The sequence below is a fragment of the Paramisgurnus dabryanus genome, chromosome 21 (genome assembly GCF_030506205.2).
Source record: "Paramisgurnus dabryanus chromosome 21, PD_genome_1.1, whole genome shotgun sequence".
In the NCBI taxonomy this organism is placed as follows: Eukaryota; Metazoa; Chordata; class Actinopteri; order Cypriniformes; family Cobitidae; genus Paramisgurnus; species Paramisgurnus dabryanus.
The window spans coordinates 20,117,375-20,139,138 of NC_133357.1; the positions used below are offsets into that span (position 1 = coordinate 20,117,375).

General features: G+C 39.1%; 1 protein-coding gene across 1 annotated transcript in view; it reads right to left on the reverse strand.

The window, feature by feature from the left end:
- The window catches only part of oprl1 (opiate receptor-like 1), a 65,760-nt gene that overhangs the window by 22,423 nt on the left and 21,573 nt on the right, over nt 1–21,764 (reverse strand). The gene's annotated exons all lie outside the window — the stretch shown is intronic.

Here is a 21,764-nt window from a genome sequence, read left to right on the forward strand (position 1 = left end):
TTATAGGGAAGGAGAAGAGTGTCTCTCACTATTGTCATATATTGACCTCACATCGTCTGCCTTTTCTGTGCTCATCGAGAGGATCTGTCTGCTTTGTATCTCTGAAAAAGATAACGCTTTAACCACATACTGTAGCATTATTGCAATTTCCATGTTTTGTTTTCTCAGTAGTTGAAATGGGTTGTTCCTACCTTATTTATTTTGATTTACTCTTATTTGGTTTTGTTTAGCAGTATATTGGTCTGTAACAGAAGTACCTCAGGTGTTAATGGGAGAAAGAATAGATACTACAGAAATTTTCCTTCTTCTGTTTTCTCAGACTGTTATGCAACAAAAACAGCCAGAAGCGGTATTGTGGAGAGAAGAATTAAATCAACACATCCTCCTCCAGTCGTGAGTCATGCAGGTGTTGAACCATTTTATTCACCCAACATCAAAAAAAACATTGTGACAAAACGAAAGGACTAACCAGAGACGATATCAACAATAACTTACAGATACTGTACAGTGGGGTTCGACAAGCCCAGTCAAGATTTAAAGAAGAAAGAGGTAACCAAAGATTATGAAATGATGAAAATCATATTAAAGGTATAACGGATTTTCCAGAATTTTTTAAAAGACCCACCCCTCCACAAATGCACATGCGCAACAGTCTACCGGCTATTGAACGTGTGCACGAGAGAGAGAGAGCATGCACGAGCCTAGTTCCCTTTCAATACGGTTCACTTCGCATTGCGTCAGTTAGCTGACGCTATGGGGGAAACTCCTGTTTACTCCGTGACTGAAGCCTATTGGTTAACGTCTGTACAAAGTACAGACCAATGACGTTTGAACCCGCGCGCGGGAGGAACGCGTCCTTATATAAGCGCGGTTCAATCGTCAGGAGCTCATTATTTTCTCCTTCAGCGCGAACCTCTCGCTGCTCCGAAGAAAAAGAAGAAGCCTTACCTCGCCGTTGACAAAAGCCCTGCAGCGGAGTCCAGGCCTAGCGTCTTCCCCTGCCGTTTTCCGGCTGAGAACCGAAGATAGCAGAGTCCAGGTCTAGCGTCTTCCCCTGCCGCTTTCCGGCCGAGAACCGAAGATAGCCTTCGCTTGCCGTGGTTCGAGCCCTGTGCAGCGGACACACGCCTGACGAGGTCTCCCCTGCGGCCGCCCGGTAAGATCAATATTTTTAATATAAAGCTATAAGCTAAAAGAGCAGGCGCTGTTGTAATAGCGTCCAGCACAGCGGCTCGGTGAGCCTCTCTGCTATGAATTTCCTCCGAGCGCGTTACCGGTCTGGCACCTCCCACGCCGGGACCGCGCTTATGCTTTGGTTGTCTTATCCATGTTTCGTGCTCCCCCTGCTGTTCCTCTCTCGCCGGGATGAACACACGGCGAGCCATGAGACTAGATGGATGCATAGACAAGCACACACGGACTAACCCCCCCTGTGTTCTGTCACACCGCAACCGTTCATGCTTACAGAGTCCCTTCGCTCCTATCACATTCAGTGGCGAGATCTCTGGCACATATATTAATCCCCCGAGTGCATCGGGTGATACCGTCACGACGCATGGCTGTTCTGTCTGTGTTGCTGCTCCCCTCTGCCGTTCCTCTCTTGTTGAGATGAACAAGCGGGGAACCGTAGACCTGGATAGATGCATACGACAAGCAAACACGGGCGGTCTGCCCCTGTCTCTGTCATAGCACAGCCACTCGTGCTCCACGCTCGAGGAGTCCCTCGCTCCTTTCCCCACAGTGGTGAGGTCTCTTAACGGCTTAGCTAGCACGCGGTATTACGGCTCGCTGCCTCTAAATGCAGCTGTCCAGTGTTCAACGATTACAGAGCTTCATGCCCCTCCCCTCCTGGAGCGGCGCGATCTCATTCGTCTGCTCGATAGGGCCGATTCGCCGCTATTGGAGCACCAAGAACACTCATTATAAGAGAGCTTCATGCCCCTCCCCTCCTGGAGCGGCACGATCTCATTCGTCTGCTCGATAAGGCGGACACGCCTCTATTGGAGCGCTAAAACACTTATTATAGAGCTTTACTGGCCTGAGCCGATCTCACTTCAGATAGCTCATTTTTCGTCTGCCTGGTAATTTCTCTCTGGTTTAGACGGAATCAGAGGCAGAACGAATTTGTTTATAATATACTGAGGCCCGAATACCTCCCTTTATTCAGTCCCGTCCTATATCAGTGCGCTGAATATTGGTACATTCTTATATATATATACCCGGTTTTTCTGCCCTTTTAATAAACGGCAAAACCGCGGGCCTCGCGGCAGACTTCCTCTCTGCGATGGGTTCAGTCTGACATTAAACTACCTAGACATACTACCCTGCTCCGTGAGCCGTTCGGTCACCGTCACTACTGAGGCTTGTGCACCTGAACGGCTGAGCTCTGGTCCCCACAGCATAGCTGCATCAACAGAGAACGAAACTGTCTGGGAAAAAGGGGTTATGTCGCGCCTCGGCTGGACTGCCCTGAAATGTTTTCTGTGTGCTGTTTATCCAAACATACTGTGTAATACTGTCGGCTATGCGACCTCACTATAGTGGCGAACGGTATTTAATTCCTCTAAAAAGAGTAATTTCCGTGCTTACTATACTGTGTATTGACACCCACGGTTGTACGGTGTCTCTAAACACTTTATCGCCTTACTGACAAGCAATCAGTAATACGCACACACGGCCCGCTGTCCATAATTCTATCGACGCTAGCCGAAAAACCCCGGTTTGGCCATATACTGTGTATTGACACCCCACGACTGTACGGTGTCTCTAACACCTTTCTGCCAAATTCGCTCGCAGCCCACCTCAGTTTCTCCGCTACGATGCTGATGGCGCAAACGAGCACGGTCTTACGGCTGTTATTCTCTCTTCCTAGAGGAAGGACAGCCTCAGACTTTTGCATGGCTCCAAGCGTTTGAATCGCGCCCTCTCCGGACGGCCACTCAAAGGCTTACAGCCAAGCGGTTTATGACGTTTTTCGGCCATATAGCTGATTTATATTGGCGGATCCGAAGACGCTCACACCTCCGCTCCAATACTCGGAGATATTAAGGGTAATATCAACCTCAAGTGAGCTTGCTACCCGCCACAATAAGTTTCAAAGCTTAAAGCGCGCGCACAGTCAGACGCGCGCGGCATCTCGTTTAAGACGGGCGCACGTACCCCTCTAACGAGCCTCAGAAAGCTGAATATCGTGGCATTGTTCATAAGTCCACTTCAGTTTGACTAAGCAAAGGTCCCGCCCCGAGCTGACGGCCGGGAAGCTTGCTTAAGTTACACACTGCTGCATGAAGTGCTGTCATTACGAGCTAGCCCAGCATTTGCTGTGGGTTGAACACGCTTTACGACGGCAATCAGCCTTCGGCGCGTGGAACGCCGTTTGTCTCATATAAATCACCTTGTACTGTGAATACGGTACATTAAGAGGATGATTTAGCACTGCAGCACTCTCGACCGTGTTATTGTGATAATGCGGTCGGGCAATCTACGGTGGTTTCATTATTTACACAACCAGACTGAGATCTCGCCCCCTGAACAAGCTGACGAGTCATCTCCTTTATAAACTCATTGCATCGCTTTATAAGCTATGTTCAATCAGAGTGATACGCATCTCATGCTTAAACTACCAATATTAACCCATTACGATGGGCGTGCGGAGATGGCATCCGTGGGACACGACCTACATTACGTGCCTTATGACACATTGACACAAGCTGCTGCTGCTAGGACCCCTTTCACGAGGCGTCCTTATGCAAAGTCTGATCCATTCTGTCTAGTGACATTTGAAAGTCAATACCCCCCGCGAATCGTGGGTGGAACACTTTTCTCCTCACTACAGAGGCACGGCGGCTCTCTCCCCTACCTATATCTATGTGGCCGTGATAACAGCGAACCACGCTTTTACGACCGACCATTCATTTAATTCACAAGCCTGTCATCTCTCAGATGCGGACGGCGGCGGTAACAGCGAACCATGCTTTTACGGCTGGCCATTCACTTTATTCATAAGCCTGTCATTTCTCAGATGCGGACGGTGCCCGAGGCACAGCGCTCTGGAACTGTCCAAGGTCCTGGATGACACATACGTCTGACGTACATCAGACGATCAGCTGTTCATCTGCGTCACAGATCACTCACTAGAGCACCTGTCAATACAGGCTATTTATGGATCGTTGACGTTATCACCTCCCGTGACAATTATGCTCACTTGTCTTAGAGCATGGGCATGGTCTTAGAGATTTCTCATTTGACAATTGTGACACGGCCGGCTGGTCCCCGCCGTCCACGTTGTCAGTTTACAGCTTCGACATCCCTGCTTCGCACTACTGAGGTTTGTTGCATTAAAGGTGCGCCCATTAGCTCACCTGTATGCACGATATGGTTTTTAATTATATGCGTCCACCGTGCGCTCAGAGAAGCTCACATGTACACGCTATAACATTCTGGTATACAATAAGATGCGCTTGGGAAAGCTCACCTGTATACACAGCTGTGTTATGATTTGTGACACATACATTGTTGTTCATCTGTGTACGTTCACGGTGCGTTGGGTGCCCACCGTTACGTTCATCAATCATATTGGTACACGTTCACGGCGCGTTCTGTGCACTGATTTATCTATACGCATTCACGGTGCACTGAAGAGTTCACCCGTGTGCGCACAATTTATTATCAGAACACATGACGGCGCGCTCGAGAATCTTGCCGGCCTGTGCATTATAACACTCTGATTCATCTATATGCATTCACGATGTATTCAAGTGTTCACCTGTGCCCGTGCAATTTATAGTCAATACACATTTACGGCGCGCTTGGAAAGCTCACCGATCTGTGCACTATAATACTACCTATATGCATCCCGATGCGCTCGAGGGTGCACCTGGGTTCACACTATTGTGGTATCTGTATAATCCCACGCTACGAACCGTTCTGCCGCATATTATAGTCAGATCGGCCGTTCGTGAGCTTCGCAGATCACTCACTACGTATGTCTGTTGCTTACAGTGGTTATTTAGATGGATCGTTGAAACCATCGCACTGGCTCACGCCCCTCTATGAGCTATGTCCTATATAGAGCCCACTCTCTGCGAGTTTGGCTTCTTCATGAACTTGGTCTACAGGGGTATCTATATCTATATTTGATATCTGCTACGCGGCCGGCTGGTCTTCGCCGTCTACGTTGTCAGATTGTACAGCTTAGACGTCCCTGCCCTACGAGCGCAGGTTCTCTCGGCTCAATCATGCACGCTCATGCGTTTTATGTGTACACCACGGTGCGCTCAGCGAGCTCACCAACGTGACTCTGAATTTACTTATCTCGCACAGCCGCGGCGCGCTCGGTACCTCGCCGTCTTGTGCTATGTTATGTGCCCCCGGTGCGTTTAAAACCCCACCGTGTGCGCGTCAACAATTTATATGGTGCTTACACATTTGCTTTTTAAGCTGTGAATATGCCGGGTATAGGGCCACACGCAGTGTCTCTCCGGTAAGGCACTTCAGTACGTTGTGTATGCACGGCGTGATGGGATTACGTTCCCCCATAGCGTCAGCTAACTGACGCAATGCGAAGTGAACCGTATTGAAAGGGAACGCTTAGGTTACTCACGTAACCCCGGTTCCCTGAAATAACGGGAACGAAGCATTGCGTCTCTTGCCGTGCTACAAACGTCTACGCAGCGAGTGTTATTCGGCTGCGCGCTTCAGTCGAATATAATGAGCTCCTGACGATTGAACCGCGCTTATATAAGGACGCGTTCCTCCCGCGCGCGGGTTCAAACGTCATTGGTCTGTACTTTGTACAGACGTTAACCAATAGGCTTCAGTCACGGAGTAAACAGGAGTTTCCCCCATAGCGTCAGCTAACTGACGCAATGCTTCGTTCCCGTTATTTCAGGGAACCGGGGTTACGTGAGTAACCTAAGCGTTCTTCTATTCACTCGGTTTACAAGTTGCTGCCGGCATGTTTACCGTGTCTGCACTGTTCGTGACTTGTGCCAGGGCTAGCATCGCTAATAATAGCTTACATCAACTTTTACTAGCAGTGACTTTAAATGGATTTCTCCAAATAACATGCCAAACTTTACCTGTCGAGGAGAAACTTTGCGTGGGAAGCCCAAACTGTGCTTTTAGCGTAAATATTCTCCCATAAACACTCTGGTCTTGTTTCTTTCTTCATAGTCCTTTCTATTCTTGTCATACAATTCTTAAACACTTTTTCTCTTGCGACCCTCAGACATTTTGAAAAACACAATGAGAACGCAAGCTTTAATGAATGGCTGAAACCGTAGCCCACCACACATATACACCTGAAAGTGTGCATGTGCAGAAAGCGAACCTAGGGACGAGCACGTACGACGGCCTTAGGTCAACATATCACTAGAATGATTGACAACTGGGATGGCCAATAGTCTTGATGATCCACCCGAAGAAAAAAAAAATCTTCGCTACCTTTAATTTTTAAATCCAAATTAAACAGTTTCTGATATTATATGGAATGAATGAACTATGCTAACTATACTTAAAAAGCAAAACAAAAGCAATCTGTTATGGCTATATAAACTGTAGTGGTTGGCACTATTTTATTAATTCTTTTTATTTTATGCATATGTCTCATGTCTAAATAAGTTGCATCCATGCACTTTATGTAACTAGGTTATAAAATTTACTTTTTTAGTCGTTGTTATGAAGTTTAGTATTTAGGGCCATGGTCCTAATGCTTCTCATTTCACAATGTGCTTCACTGCCATACAGGGGTGTCGTGCATCAATTTGTTTTAAGGGGGCACAGTGTGCATAGCTCACAGAAATGTTTGCATACATAGAGATTAAAATATACTGTAAAAAGATTCCGTAAAAATTACAGTATTACTGGCAGCTGGATGCCAGTAACTTACTGTAAATTTAAATTAATGTTATTTACTGACAACAGTTTGTTCAAAGTTAAATGAACATTAAACATTAACAAGTCTTTGTCTTACAGAATAAGAATATAAAAGAAAAGCCTCATGCAAAGCATTCTGGGAACCAAAAATCCTCCTCAACCTTTTTCTGTTTTTTTCCTTCAGATTTTGTTTCCCAGAATGCTTTGCTTGAGGCTGTTATTTTAGTTTTATTCTGTAAAGATAAAGACTTGCTAATGTTTAATTTTCATTTAACTTTGAACAAACTGTTGCAGGTAATTAATATAAATTTAAATCTACAGTAAGTTACTGGCAACCAGCTGCCAGTAATACTGTAATTTCTACGGAATCTTTTTACAGATACATTTCTGTATATATATATAATAGAGCTTTCCATGAGCCTTGCACTTACATTTCTTACAATTTGAGCCCCCATGCCTTCATGTAAAATCCACAAAAATAAATGTGTTGACTAACTTTCATATCAAATAAATCAATGAATTCAATCAGAATAGGCATCATATTTACATATGAATGGCATTTTTTGTTTATTTATGTTCTGTTTAATGACTTCAAATGTGTCATTAAAGGGACACTTTTTTGAAAATATGCTCATTTTCCAGCTCCCCTGGAATTAAACATTTGATTTTTACAGTTTTGGAATCCATTCAGCTGATCTCCGGGTCTGGCGGTACCACTTTTAGCATAGTCGGTCGTAGTACACAATGTAACTACAGAAGAGTCAAGTTTTAAATAGGAAAAAAAATCTAAACTCTTTGGTTATTTTTTAGCGCGATGCTAATGGTCTAATAAGATTCAATGAATTATGCTAAGCTATGCTAAAAGTGGTAGCGCCAAACCTGGAGATCAGCTGAATGAATCCAAAACGGTAAGAATCAAATGTTTAACTAAACTATAAAAAAAATTGGAGTGTTCCTTTAATGCATTTGCATTAAATGCACTGCGTTACGATATACAATTATTAATTTTTAAATCCATAAAGTATATAAAAAATGACATACGCAACAGTCATATTATTGATTTTAATGTTTGGAAATGTTGTGAGCGTTTCCAACAATGTTTTAATTCTTCAGATAGGAAAATGCAGCAGCAAGGAGCGTGCGACCGTGTGCCACTGCGCTGTTGCGTCTGCAGCTCAGATTTGATAATATTGTGCATATTAAACAGAGAAAAAGACAAGTAATAGGATAATGGACACTTCTTTGATTTGAAGGTTGCACGCAAAATCCATTTGGGTCAAATAAAAAATAAAAAAACAGGGGGCACATGCCAGTTTGAATGGGCATGACGCCTCTGCTGTCATATATGGTTGAAAGAACAATAAATCTGCCCGACTAAGCTTGAGGTTGACTAATGATCCTACTGATACTGTTTATAAATCAATAAAATCTGATTCACATTTTCACAATTGCTTTTTATATTTATAGCAGTAGGACAATAAATGCATTGGCAGCAAACCTGACACAAGTAAAAATAATTTTTACTGGACTTCATAGCCATAATTTTGAAGCCGTGTGCCCAGGTCAGTGAGAGCGATACCACACATATAAACAAGTTGCTCATTAGCCCCTTCAGGTTCATTGATTGTGATAAAAAGAACCAGCAAGTGATAACAACTCACTGAAAAATGTGTCTTTAACAAGCTGTCAAAATAACAAGATTATGCTTAATTTTGATTACAGTATTAAATGGCTTTATTAATTTTCTTGAAAAAAAACAACAGATTGGATTAGTTCCAAGAAGCTTCTAACTGTGTTATGTTAAAACTGAAGCAATACTTGTTTTTCTTTCAGATTCTTTCTCTCACCTAATCCATATAAATTTACGATAAAGTTTACTTTTTATATATGGAATGCAAATTGACCTTTCAGGCATCTGCTTATCAAATGATTCTCATGAGAAACAGAATCCAGTAAACTGACATGAGACTTAAGATCTAAGGATCTTCTAAAACTCATTCTCAGCAGGCAGTAGACAGCTTGACTCATAAATGATGGATAACTTGCTTTGTTTGCCAACAACCCAGCAAATACAAATTAAATACAAGTATTTAATGTGTTATCTTTTGTGGCAAAACTTTACATAAATGTCTGTTTAAAATATTTTTTAAAGTACATATTTTGACACAATAGCAAAAATAAAAAAAGTGCATCTGATATTTTTCTATTAAATGAGCATTTTAATCAGGCTCTTTTGTTTAGGTTCAGTAATTTCACTTTAATGGCAATGAAAAGGTTTTAGGTCAGTAATCAAAATGCCTGTATTTCACAAATGTCACTTTAGTAATTTCATTGGTATTTAACAAATTTGTCTTTCACTTCAAAACCCGCTAAGTGCAATCCACAGCTGTAAAACAACTTAAGATGCAACTACTGTAGAAACATGGCAAATTATGAATTCAGTCAGAGTTTAAAAGGTAAAAATAAAGAAACTGAACTACACACTAGGGGGCGCTGTGATGCATGTGGTTGCCACATATGGGTTGTAGGTCCAAGTACTCACTAAGGACCCAAGTTTGAATGTGACCCAATTGCCAGGCCTCCAGACAAACTTTTTTCACTAGGAGCACAATGGCCCCCAACTGAAAATTTTAGGGGCGCAACCAGAAAATTTGGGTGCACATACCATAAATCAACATGCTAACCAAATATTCACATTTCTACTAAGTAATACACTGTATTACTAATAAATACTTCGATGATAGATGCAGAAAGTACAATGTGCTGTTTTAAATTCAGTGTGAAATCACAAAAAAAGTCCAATTTACTGGTCGCACATGTGTGAATGGATGTAAAATTTAGTGGCACACTCTCATTTTGCCACCATTTGGTGGCAGTCTGGAGCCCTGAATTTACATTCGTCTTTCATCCACTTGAAAACCGACATGGCCATTAACACTTTCTCCGCCAATGAAGAGTTTTGTCAATTAACTCTTTCACCGCCAGCGTTTTTTTTTTAAGTTGCCAGCCAGCGCCAGCGTTTTTCATGATTTTCACCAAAGTTTAATGCCTTCCAGAAAATTGTCTTCTTTAAATATTTAAACATACAATATACCAAATGAAAGAACAGACCCTCTGCTTTGAAAAAAAAAACAAAAAACGTTTCATCCTACTTTCAGTGGTTCTTTTGTAATCAGCTTTTGAATTTGGGTAGGTTTCTGCAAAAACACCACATTTTGAGCAAAAAGCAGAGATAATTAAATTTTTGTGACGGACTTTTCATAGAAATCCCATTCAGAGCGATCTTTAAAACAGACATGGACATGCAGCCGCTTGCCATAGGGCAATACTTCCGGGTTTAAAAAGTTGCGGTATTGCGGAAAGATGGAAAATCTCGTCATTGGCGGGGAAGCGTTTTCTCTTAATTGACGAGATATCTCGTCAATGGCGGTGAAAGAGTTAAGAGAAAACACTTCCCTGCAAATGACGAGTTTTTCCGGCAATCTGCATTTCCGCTATTTTCCACCAGTTGGCGCTCTCTTACCCAACTTATAAAACCCAGAAATATTCCCTTTTGTGAAAATCATAAAAAAATGCTGGCACTGACTGGCACCGTTTTTAAAGAACACTGCCAGGGAAAGAGTTTATGGATTCTGCCAACAAAACAGCATTTCTGAATGGCATAAGGCCGGGACTTAGTGGATTTGAAGTATTTGATAAACGTGTAATTTTTGATTGAGGTGGCATTGAAGGGATTTTGCACCTGAGCTCTTCATATACCACCAAAGAAACAAACATTACCAGACTGTGCCCAGATTTCTTGTACAAAAACCTCTATTTTCTTACTGCCAACAATTGTCTCTCTTTGTATTTATTTTATGGGTTTTAAGAAAAATATCTTAGACAAAGTTGATACAGTTTAACTCTGAGAACTCAATACTGTCTCCTGGGCCTTGAAAGCTCATTTTATAAATTCAAACAGATCCAAACTTACTGAAAATCTGAGCATGTGAAAATTCAACAAACTCAGTTATATTTTAGAGAACCCAAAAAATAGTAAGGCAACATTTTATATGGACAACATTTTAGCATGCTTGAATTACTGTTTGTTGAACCAATGATGTATCAATGTATATGTTGTAATATTAAAAAGGCCTACAGAACATTAAGGTTAAGCTAGTAAAAGTTGCAGGCAGAATGAGATATTTCAGGCTGGTCACCAGCTAAGCTATTTTTAAATTTCTTTTCCCCATATAGCTTGCTCTGTCAAATTGACATGAGACAATGAAATATTGCACAGCGAGCTGGTTATAGCAAAACACGAAGTGGGATGAATAAAATCAAACCTCACTGGACGAAGAGGGTTTACGTTAAAATGTGAAGACTGAAGGCTGAAGCTCTGGTTTGGATAGATGAAGGGACTCGGGAGAGTTGTGGTTGATCTTTGACAGCACTTTGACTTTTTATAACCAGCCTGAGATCAGACAACGCTGAAACTAGACCCCGATCATCTTGGAGCATCGAGAGGAGTGGAGGAATGGAAGGAAAGATCAATATAATGGAGAGATGGAGGTTGCACTATCAGGACGTTCAGTACTGAAGAGCTGGCAATGCTGCAGTGAGAACACAACCGATGGGAATACATTCAAATACACCCCCCCTCTCTCTCTAATCTTGTCTCATTTATACATTTTTGGCTTGAATGTCTATAGCTTTTTTCAAGGCTGAATTCAGTGTCAGCTGGTGCTAAAATAGGAAGATTGGTATTAGGGTAATGAGGGACTATAAAGCAAGAATGAGCATCTAAGTTCTTAGTCAGTTAAAACTAAAATTAGTACAGAAGTATTGCAATGCACCATTGACTAAAGTATTGGACAAAATCTTGAAACTTAACGTAGCAGAGACAGTATCGATCTTTTTCTCTTGACATATCAAAAGCAAATACATCGTATTGATTTTCAAGACGACATCTCATATGTCTTTCACAGAGAATTTGTGATAAATGAATGAAATAAACGAATGCAACGAGTGCAATATGCATAAAGCAAAGAGCAAAAACACTCAACATTTGTGAAATAACTTGCTGAATAGACTGAACCACTGCATTTAATGCAGAGAAAACTGGGAAGCAGTCTTTCCATAGACTATATATCCATGCAGAAAAATGCAATGATAAATCACTTGATCCGTGTTGTAAATTTTACATGATCTGGCATGTATGATGATATATTTATGGTAATTATATCATTTTTCTGACTTTCTGTAATTTTTCTGCCACAGAAGCCACTAGGGAAAGAGTGGCGGTTGCCAGAATTTCATTTCATATTCTGCAGTGAAATATATTAAATCTTTATCAAGCCAGCATTATTCAGCACAGTGTGTGACTGTGTGTGTCAGTTCAACAGTATTTCTGTAGAAACTCTCACTTTGACACCTGAGAGATTCGCCGGTTTCTTTGAAGACCTGAATAGGTAAGAGTGTTAGACATGAGAAGTTAGTGTTAGACAAACTATGTGTGCATTATTACAAATTAGAAGAATTGTGTAATTATATATAAAGTTGCCAGCTTGCGTCAGCATTTTTTATGATTTTTACAAAAGTTTAATGCCTTTCAGAAAATGTTCTTCTTTAAATATACAATATATAAACTCAAAGAAGTCTGCTTAAAAAAAAAGAGTTTCATCCTACCTCTATGTGTTCTCTTTTTGTCACCTTTCATATGGGTAGGTTACTTAAAAAATAAAACATTTTGAGCAAAAAGCTGATATAATTGCATTTTTGTAAAAGACTTATAAGTCAGATTCAGAGCGATGATCAAAACTTACACAGAGTTTTTACTGTTTGCTTTAATGGAATACTTTGGAGTTTTAGAAGTTGTGTAAGAGCGCCACATGATGGATAATAGCGGAAACATGGATTGCCATAAAAACTTGTCATTGGCAGGAAAGCGTTTTCTTAATTGATTAGTTAACTCGTCAGTGGCAGGGAAAGAGTTAATGGATTCCACCAACACACTGGTATTACAGAATTACCTTAGACAGGGGGTAAAGGCAGGGTCCATGATCTCTGAAAGCCAATGTTGACATTTGAAATCACCTAAACAAACACGCCCCTACCCCAATAGAATCTGGACCTTCTTTTGATAGACCCACCCCACAAATACGCAACCCAAACAACGACGTTGGTTCATAGACACACCCCTTACTGCTGATTGGCTACAAGTGTGTTTCGGTATTCGGCCAGACTCTCTTTTCCAAATAGTTTTTCGGATATCATGCCCTCAGCCTTTAATCGGATTTGAAAAAATATAATTTATGAACGTATAATACCAAATTATTTGGTTAATTTCTTTATCAATTTTTATGGGCTCCCCATATTAAAATGATAAAAGTGTGTGCCATTAGATGAAAAAGTGCTGGTGTGTTTTTTACCAATCGATATCGGCATGTCTAGTAAGAAATGTTGAAATTGTAACGAACCGGCAGCACTACAGATGAGCATTGTTGTGTACATCTGTGTCAAGCCTTGAGGAAGTACAACAAAGTACAAAAACAAACATGTACCATTGACATACAAAAACGACATGGAATAATAACTGCTAAATAATTTGTGGTAGGGATCCACCGATATGGATTTTTCAGGAATGACGAGGAACTATCAGCAAAGGATACTGATTTCTAGCACTTAACTACTACAAATATATATAGAGATGAGAGATAAAAACCCGCTTTGTGCAGCTATGATCAGCTGATAGGCCGAGCTTTTGATGTTGTCATGGAAAGGTTGGTTGTTTTTAGTCACATGACCTGCAATTGCTTGCGGGTTCTAGCACTCTCTCTGTAAATAATGCCGGAAAAAAATCGGCGAACCCGGCAGCCACGCACATAAAACTCGCAAATATCGGCCCGATATATCGGTCTATTTCTAATTTGTGGTAGCTAAAATAGGCAAATTATTATTCTTTATTACTATTCTTTATGGCTGTCAATGTATTATACAGTGCTTGGGTAAATCGACTCACGTCGTTGACCGCAACCCTATACTGTAGGTACATCTTGAAGTGACTAAGTAAAAACTGCCATAGTTGCTATAGAGACCTGGTGCTCCGGATGTGACAAAGCCAGTAGCAAGGCACAAATCATGATTCATGGTTGTGAACGAAACAAAATTCTATTAAACAAGTAGGAAGGATAATAAAACAATTAACAGTAAATAGTTCCTGAAGTAAAGTCATGATTTATGACACATTTATCACAGCTCTGGTGGTTACTGTGACTGTGCAGATGCCACGGTGCCATTTAAATGTTTCAGTTATCAATGCATAACCTTCCATTTGACAGTGAAATACAATATTACTGTCTTTCAGTCTCAGCTTGCAAAAGACAGTTTGGCTCATGAATAATAGATTACTTGTTTTGATTGCTGACATCCAAGACAATACATACTTCATAAAAAAAGAAGTCAAAATATCTAAAATATTTTGATGTTTTTTAAGCAGCCACCTGTTCGATCCGCCAAGACAAAAGCAGAAAAAAAGGGGTGGGGATCAGTCTCATGTCTCAATCGTAAGCGTTGATCAAGTAGATAAAGTTGGTACTTGAGGATCATCAAACGATTTTGTCCCTATAGAATACAGGTGGCTGACGTATTCAGAACTGAAAACAGAAACTGAAAGTGGTCCTTAAAGGAAAACACCACAGTTTTTCAATATTTTACTATGTTCTTACCTCAACTTAGACAAATTAATTCATACCTATCTTTTTTCAATGCGTGCACTTTTAATCTTTGTACAGGGCCTCGTGAATGTGTTATCATTTAGCCTAGCCCCATCCATACCTTTTGCTCCAAACAGGGATGAATTTATAAGCCACCAAACACTTCCCTATTTAAAGACTGTTACATGAGTTACACGACTAAGTATGGTGGCACTAAATAAAACTTTTGTTTGGAGCCATAGGTATGAATGGGGCTAGGCTAAATGCTAACACATTCACAAAGTGCTGTACAAAGATTAAAAGTGTACACATTGAAAAAAGATAGGTATGTATTAATTCATCTAAGTTGAGGTAAGAACATAGTAAAATATTGAAAAACGGCGGTGTTTTCCTTTAAGCTGCAGATGGTTACACTTGGCACTGAAATTGTGTGAACTGGCTTGTATTGTCACATGTATTGAGCTTATAGAGAGTCTGCCATTGAGAAAGATGCTTTAGAGGACAAGAAATTGAACTAGAAATGACGCAAATGCGTATAAATCATATGCACATACTTCAAAGTCAATGTCATATTTGAGAGACAGTGACAAAGAGAAAATGCAATAATAAAAGCATCCATTCAAAATTCTCTTATATATCTAGAATAAATTGGAAACGTATACTTTGAGCATACCGATTACATAATTGACGGTAATACTGTAGCGGTGATCTCATTCTAAATATAAAAAGCCATGGACAATTAACCTGTGTAATGGAGCAGAATCTGAACCAACATCAGGCAATATCAGGGACAGTCCATGAGGACCCCGTTAATCATCTCAATATAGACTAAATGATCTAGAGACAGATGAAATTTACAGAATGACAGTACAGTCACCATGGTGGGGATACGAATAATATTTTGTGTACCTGGACAAAGCAAACTCACTAGCCGGCACTGCTGCCATGGCAATGACAAGCAATTAATCTATCACAAAAAATATATATCGTAATGGTCTAAAATCTAGAATACATTTTTCAACAGTGTTTAAAAAAATAAATGATGTAGAGTAATTGATTTATTTATGAAGAAAGTGTGCCTCAAAACATTTATATCCTGCTAAATGTCACTGACTGTCCCACCAGCGCGACGCCTACGTTTACTCAGAGCCGGCCTTAAGCATCTGGTGGCCCGTTTCAATAACTAATAGGAGGCCCTACCCACATAAAACATAAACATAATAGAGCAAAAAGCAAGGATTCCTGTTGGTTTGCATCAATGGTATATTATTTTATTACGTGCACTTTTAGCTTCACGAACAGGCAGCTCAAAAGAAATGATCCAACCTTATTTAATTATAACTATACAATTATAGTTGCCTCGCCCTTTCATGGACGCTAAATTCTCTGCTTAATTGATTTGCGCAGTATATTTTCAGCTGTCTGGGCTGACTTTAAAAAAAACATCTCAAACATCCCCTCAACTTGAATTATTTAACAAAAGCAAACAAGACAAGTGTCTGACTGACACTGAACCGAACTTATAAATAAGGATGGGCTCCGCGTTTTTTCAGCACCGTAGACAGCTCACCTGGCGGCGAGCGTAGATTTCACCTAAACCTTATTAGAAATCCACCTTTCTATGTTTGGGTGCTGAGAATTCCCTGATAAGTTTATCTTTGTCCAGCGATTTTGTCACCTCGTGCTCAATAAAAATCTGAACGAGAGCTGACGGCATCTATGTTCAATAGGCTATTATAAAAACAGTTTACATTGTTATGCGGGAGCAAAACAAAAATGGACGATTTCCAAGCCACTGTAAAAAAAAATCACCCCTCATTTATCTAAAGTTCTTGGTCATTATGTTCATTTAATTAAACATTGTGTGGATGTTGCGTTAGAGGAAAATGCCGTCATGCACAAAATATATTAAAGGCAGTCAGTAAATGCACACAGATGTTATACACATATTTTAAATACAATTAAATACTGCATTAAGGTTAGTATAAAATCCAATAATATTATAAAAAAAAAACCATTGAAATCAGTCCCTAAAATAATGTATTATTAAAAACCTGGAATCGCACTTGCACAGACAAGCCTGATGAGAGAGAGCATGGTCGAATTCAAAACTGCGTTTTTGCGCCCTTGAAGGGCACTTCGGGAAGTATTTCATTGCTCTATTCTCCAAGTGTATTTTAGCGGTCACAGTCACGCAATGAGACACAATTGCGCAACTCTCTGCACAGCTCTGATATTTGAAGGGAATAAATAGGGCATATAGCGATGAGTACTTCAAATTGATATTCTCTCCATTTGTGACGGAAAATTTGTCGGAATGAATGCGCACGGGCTAACTACGACAGGTAACACATTTAAGAAATGTCGGTTTTCACAAAAATAAGGCTATTAAGCTCTCGTCTAGTGATCCCGATGCTAAAGAATAATTAAACCTCTAGAATTATCCACATGTGCACGTTTTCTTAGAGTTTTTATGAAGCACTGTAAGCTGCTGTAAATGATTCTACATTGATTTATAAAAATGAAAGAAATTACTTTTAAAAATAATTTAAATGACATATAATAAATATTAATGCAGTTCTATATTTTTTTTTATAAAATACATTCATTTCATATTAATAATCCGATTTCTACAGTCTAAAGCGCGTATGAACGTTCGAGAGAAAATAAAGAGCAGAAATTAATTGATTTAAAATGAAAGATATGTGATTGCTTAACATCCACAGGCACTGACAATGTGAGCTCCCCCGTGCAGGAATCATAGCCCCACGTTCAAACATTCTTGCGCCGGGCTGGGGCCCTCCTTTAGGGCGGGGCCCGTTTCAATTGAAACGGTTGAAACATAGCTAAGGCCGCCTCTGCGTTTACTTCAGTGTTTTGCATGTGAGTTCTTATCTAATAATGACATATAACGTTTAAAAGCACTAAGAGGGTAGTTTTCATATTTCATCCCCATTTTGGGAACATTATTATGTAGTAAAAATCTGCTTCTAAAATGTCATAGGGCTACAGATAGGCCCACTTTGTTTTAACTCTTTCACCACCAACGTTTTTTAAAAAGTTGCCAGCCAGCGCCAGCGTTTTTCATGATTTTCACAAAAGTTTAATGTCTTCCAGAAAATGTTCTTCTTCAAATATATAAACATACAATATACCAAATGAAAGAACAGACCCTCTGCTTTCAAACAACAAAAAAACCGTTTCATCCTACCTTCAGTATTCTTTTGTAATCAGCTTTTGAATGTGGGTAGGTTTCTGCAAAACCACCCCATTTTGAGCAAAAAGCAGAGATAATTCCATTTTTGTGACAGACTTTTCATAGAGTTCCCATTCAGAGCGAACTTTAAAACAGACACGGACATGCAGCAGCTTGCCATAGGGCAATACTTTCGGGTTTAAAAAGTTGCGGAAGGGTATTGCGGAAAGACGGAAAAACTCGTCTTTGGCAGGGAAGCGTTTTCTCTTGATTGACCAGATATCTCGTCAATGGCGGGGAAAGAGTTAACATATTTATAACATAAAACCCTACTCTAAATCTAAAAAACCTTGACAAACTATATATCACTGGAAAGCTCTCAGAATGCCGTTTAGCAGTAATAATAATGCAGTGACAGTAATTTATTTATTTCTGACAAGAGTATGCAGCAAACCATGTCACCTAGTGGCCGTTGTTGGTAAAACCACTAAAAGTGTGACACAAACCTCATTTATTTGTGATTTTAACTTGAAATTTTGATCACAACTAGTTTAGACTTATGTTTTAAATTTTGTATCATTTCTGGTGTGCAACATTTTCATTTTAATAATTTTATTCATTAAAATGTATAAAAACTTTATTGCAGTATGCTTATTTATTGCAATAATATAAACTGCTATAACATTTTTTATATTTTACCTCCCGACACCAGCGTCAAAATTTTTTATGATTTTCACAAAAGTTGAATGCCTTCAAGAAAATGTTCTTCTTTAAATATATAAACATACAATATATCAAATAAAAGACCCTCTGCTTTCAAACAAACAAACAAAAAAAATTCATCCTACCTTCATTTCTTTTTTATCACCTTTTCTTCAAAAATACCTCATTTTGAACAAAAGCTGAGATAACTGCATGTTTGTGAAGGACTTTTAATAAAACATACACAGAGTTTGAACTGTTTGACCAAATGGGTTGCTTCTGGGTTTTATAAGTTGGGTAAGCGCGCCACCTGGTGGATAATAGCAGACATATGGATTGCCGTAAAAACTTGTCATTGGCAAGGATGCGTTTTCTCTTAATTGACCAGTATAACCTAATAAGTGGGTACTTCCTGTAATTCAGTACCTACTGTCACAGTATGCAATTTTGAAAACAGCCATAGATACAACATGTAAGGAGATACTGTAGAATCATACTGTAGGTTAGCCAGCATGCATTGCAGGTGGGTGAAAGTTTGAAGCAGCAAAGTTTGAGGGACATTTTATTGTTTATCTTAGTTATTTAAAGAGGTTTACATAGTTTGTCAGGTGCAAAAAAAATATGGCATTGAGTCGGACAATTTACACGTTTTTGCCGTCAACCAATCAAGCATAAATAGTTGTCACATAACGTAATGAATATTCATGACCCAAGCTGCACTTAGCATCGCTTATGAACAGGGTCTCTAACAAAGAATAAACTTTCACAGAAGACGTAGACAACAGAAGATGGGTTTAGATTAGAGCCCGACCGATTTATCGTTTTGCCGATTTTATCGGCCGATATGAGCCTGTCGCAGATATATCTGTATCGGCGTATAAGCCGCAGATATGAAGCCGATATGAACGTTCCTTACAGAAGACATTAAATCCTTTGAAAGATGTAAGTACTTGTTTGTCCAGCAGAGTGCGCCCTACTGGTTGCTAATGGTGACCCAGGTCACTCACTGTAGTGACACCAGCCAACCCCCCTTCACTTCAGTCAGTCTCTCAGTTCAGGTGGAGGCAGCCACGCGGTTTCTTCACAACATTTTACACCTGGTATTAAGATGCGCTTTGGTCGATTGGATTATAAGTGGGCGAGAAAGACACATTCCGGTTTACATTTGGTGTTTTTAATCCGTCTCTTTTGTCCACTTGCGAGTTGTTTAAAACGCAAGCGGAAGAAATGACGCGAGGCGGAGAAAGGACGCGCTTTAACTGACGCGCAGTCTGTGGGAGTACAGCTGCTTGTGCTGTTACTGAACATGCTCATTTCAAAGCAATTGATTAAATAAGCTCGCGCAACTTTACACCCTCGCTAAATAAAAGAGGCGGAGAGCAGCCGCTTTAGTTTTATAAAAGTTTAAAGTCCCGGCAGAACACTGTGGGTTCGTGTAATAAAAACGTTGTGCAGTACATTAAACATAAGCCTACATCAATATGTTGTCAGCAAGTCAAGCATTGTCGTCTTAATGGTAAGTTTTTAATTAATTTGTGAAGTACATAACTTATTGTAAAGCTAATAAACAATGACATTATAAGTTTCCATTTTCAAAATAAGCCCAATATAACATTATTCTCGTCAAAACTGACAATCATTTAAGTTATATGTATTTTGTTTTGTTTGTGTTTTAAAGTTATTTATAATTAGTCAAGTTTACTGTTTTGTGCACTTATATTAGAATCATTTTGGATAATAAAGTTTATTGTTAACTTGTAAAACACACTTGCCTATATATCTTTGTCACGTCATTTTAAGTGTTTGATCACCACATTTGTGAGTGATCATTGCAAAAAAAGTATTTCTATATAGTATATTCTGTTAGTGTATTATATGTACACACTGTTAGACATTTTCAAGGATTTTTACAGTAACCTACTGGCAACACTGTTGCCAGTAGGTTACTGTAAATAAGATTTACAGTTCTAAACTGTATTTCCATTTTACAGTATTTAAATGCTTCTGTAAATATGTAATACAGTGTGCTACCGTAAAAAAACCAGGTTTACAGTATACTACTGTATACTACTACTATTCTTTTTATTTTTTTATACATTCATTTTTATTATATTTAAATTAGCTATAATTTTTAGATCAAATTAATTTTTACATTTTAACCTACAGATACTGCTAACATTTAATTCAAAGAGACAATTTAAAATATTGAAGCCTTTATTTAAAATAATACAAATACTTTAAGAAGTTGTGTGAAATTACATTTAAAACATACACATTTCAAATCATTTGCAGTAATACATTTAAAATAACACAAATTATAAACATACATACATATAACACTGATTACAGGTTTAGTTAATCCAAAAATTATAATTTTATAATTTAAACAATGATTTTCTTTGGTTTTCCAGTTACAATGGGAGTAGTCTGTGACCGCATTATAAAATGGCTCCACATTATATGTGCTATATATTTCAAGTGTCCCAAAGACATACAAAAAGGGTTGATGAAAATATAATCCATATAATCAATTTTGACCCGTCATTTCTCTAAATGAGTAATGCAAGTAAACAGCTATACCTGATAGATAGGATGCTCACAGTCAAGTTTACTGTCAGGTCTGCAACAACCAGGATATACCAACAAAATATACACATCAGGAAGAATGTGTAGATGCAGTATTTAGAGAGTCTTTGGCATAGGACTTCACACGCAATCATGTCTGCCTTTAGACGACTTTAAATTATGTCAAGTTACATGGAGTTATGCTATAATGATTTGGTGTTATACATCTTGCATCCTACTTTTGAAGCTAGAGAGGTGATCATGATCCACTACCACTGTAACCAGAAAACCCATAACACCACAAAATCAGCATCATAATAGCTAAATTAAAATTTTTGTGACCCTTTTATTTAGTCTAGTTAAGTTCTCTTAAAATAGAACTGGTTTAAAATGAAACAATGACTGTCTGTCTTTACATTTATCTTCACATTTACAGAAAAAGGCAAATAACATACAGTACAATGCAAAGTATAAATTTTTTATCAGCATGTGCATTCCCTTGTTCGAACCCATGGTGTTTAATGGTGCTAACACAATGCTCAACCACAGAGAAAGGTTCTAAGAATGTTCCTTGAAAGTTTCCAAAGTTCCCAATAACGTTATTAATGTTTTTGCTTGTAATGATAAAAAAACATTACATTCTATTATTTACAAACTGTTGTAAAACATTATTTCTTAATGTTCTGTTAAAATATTGCATATAAACATTCATAAAATATACTAAACATGTG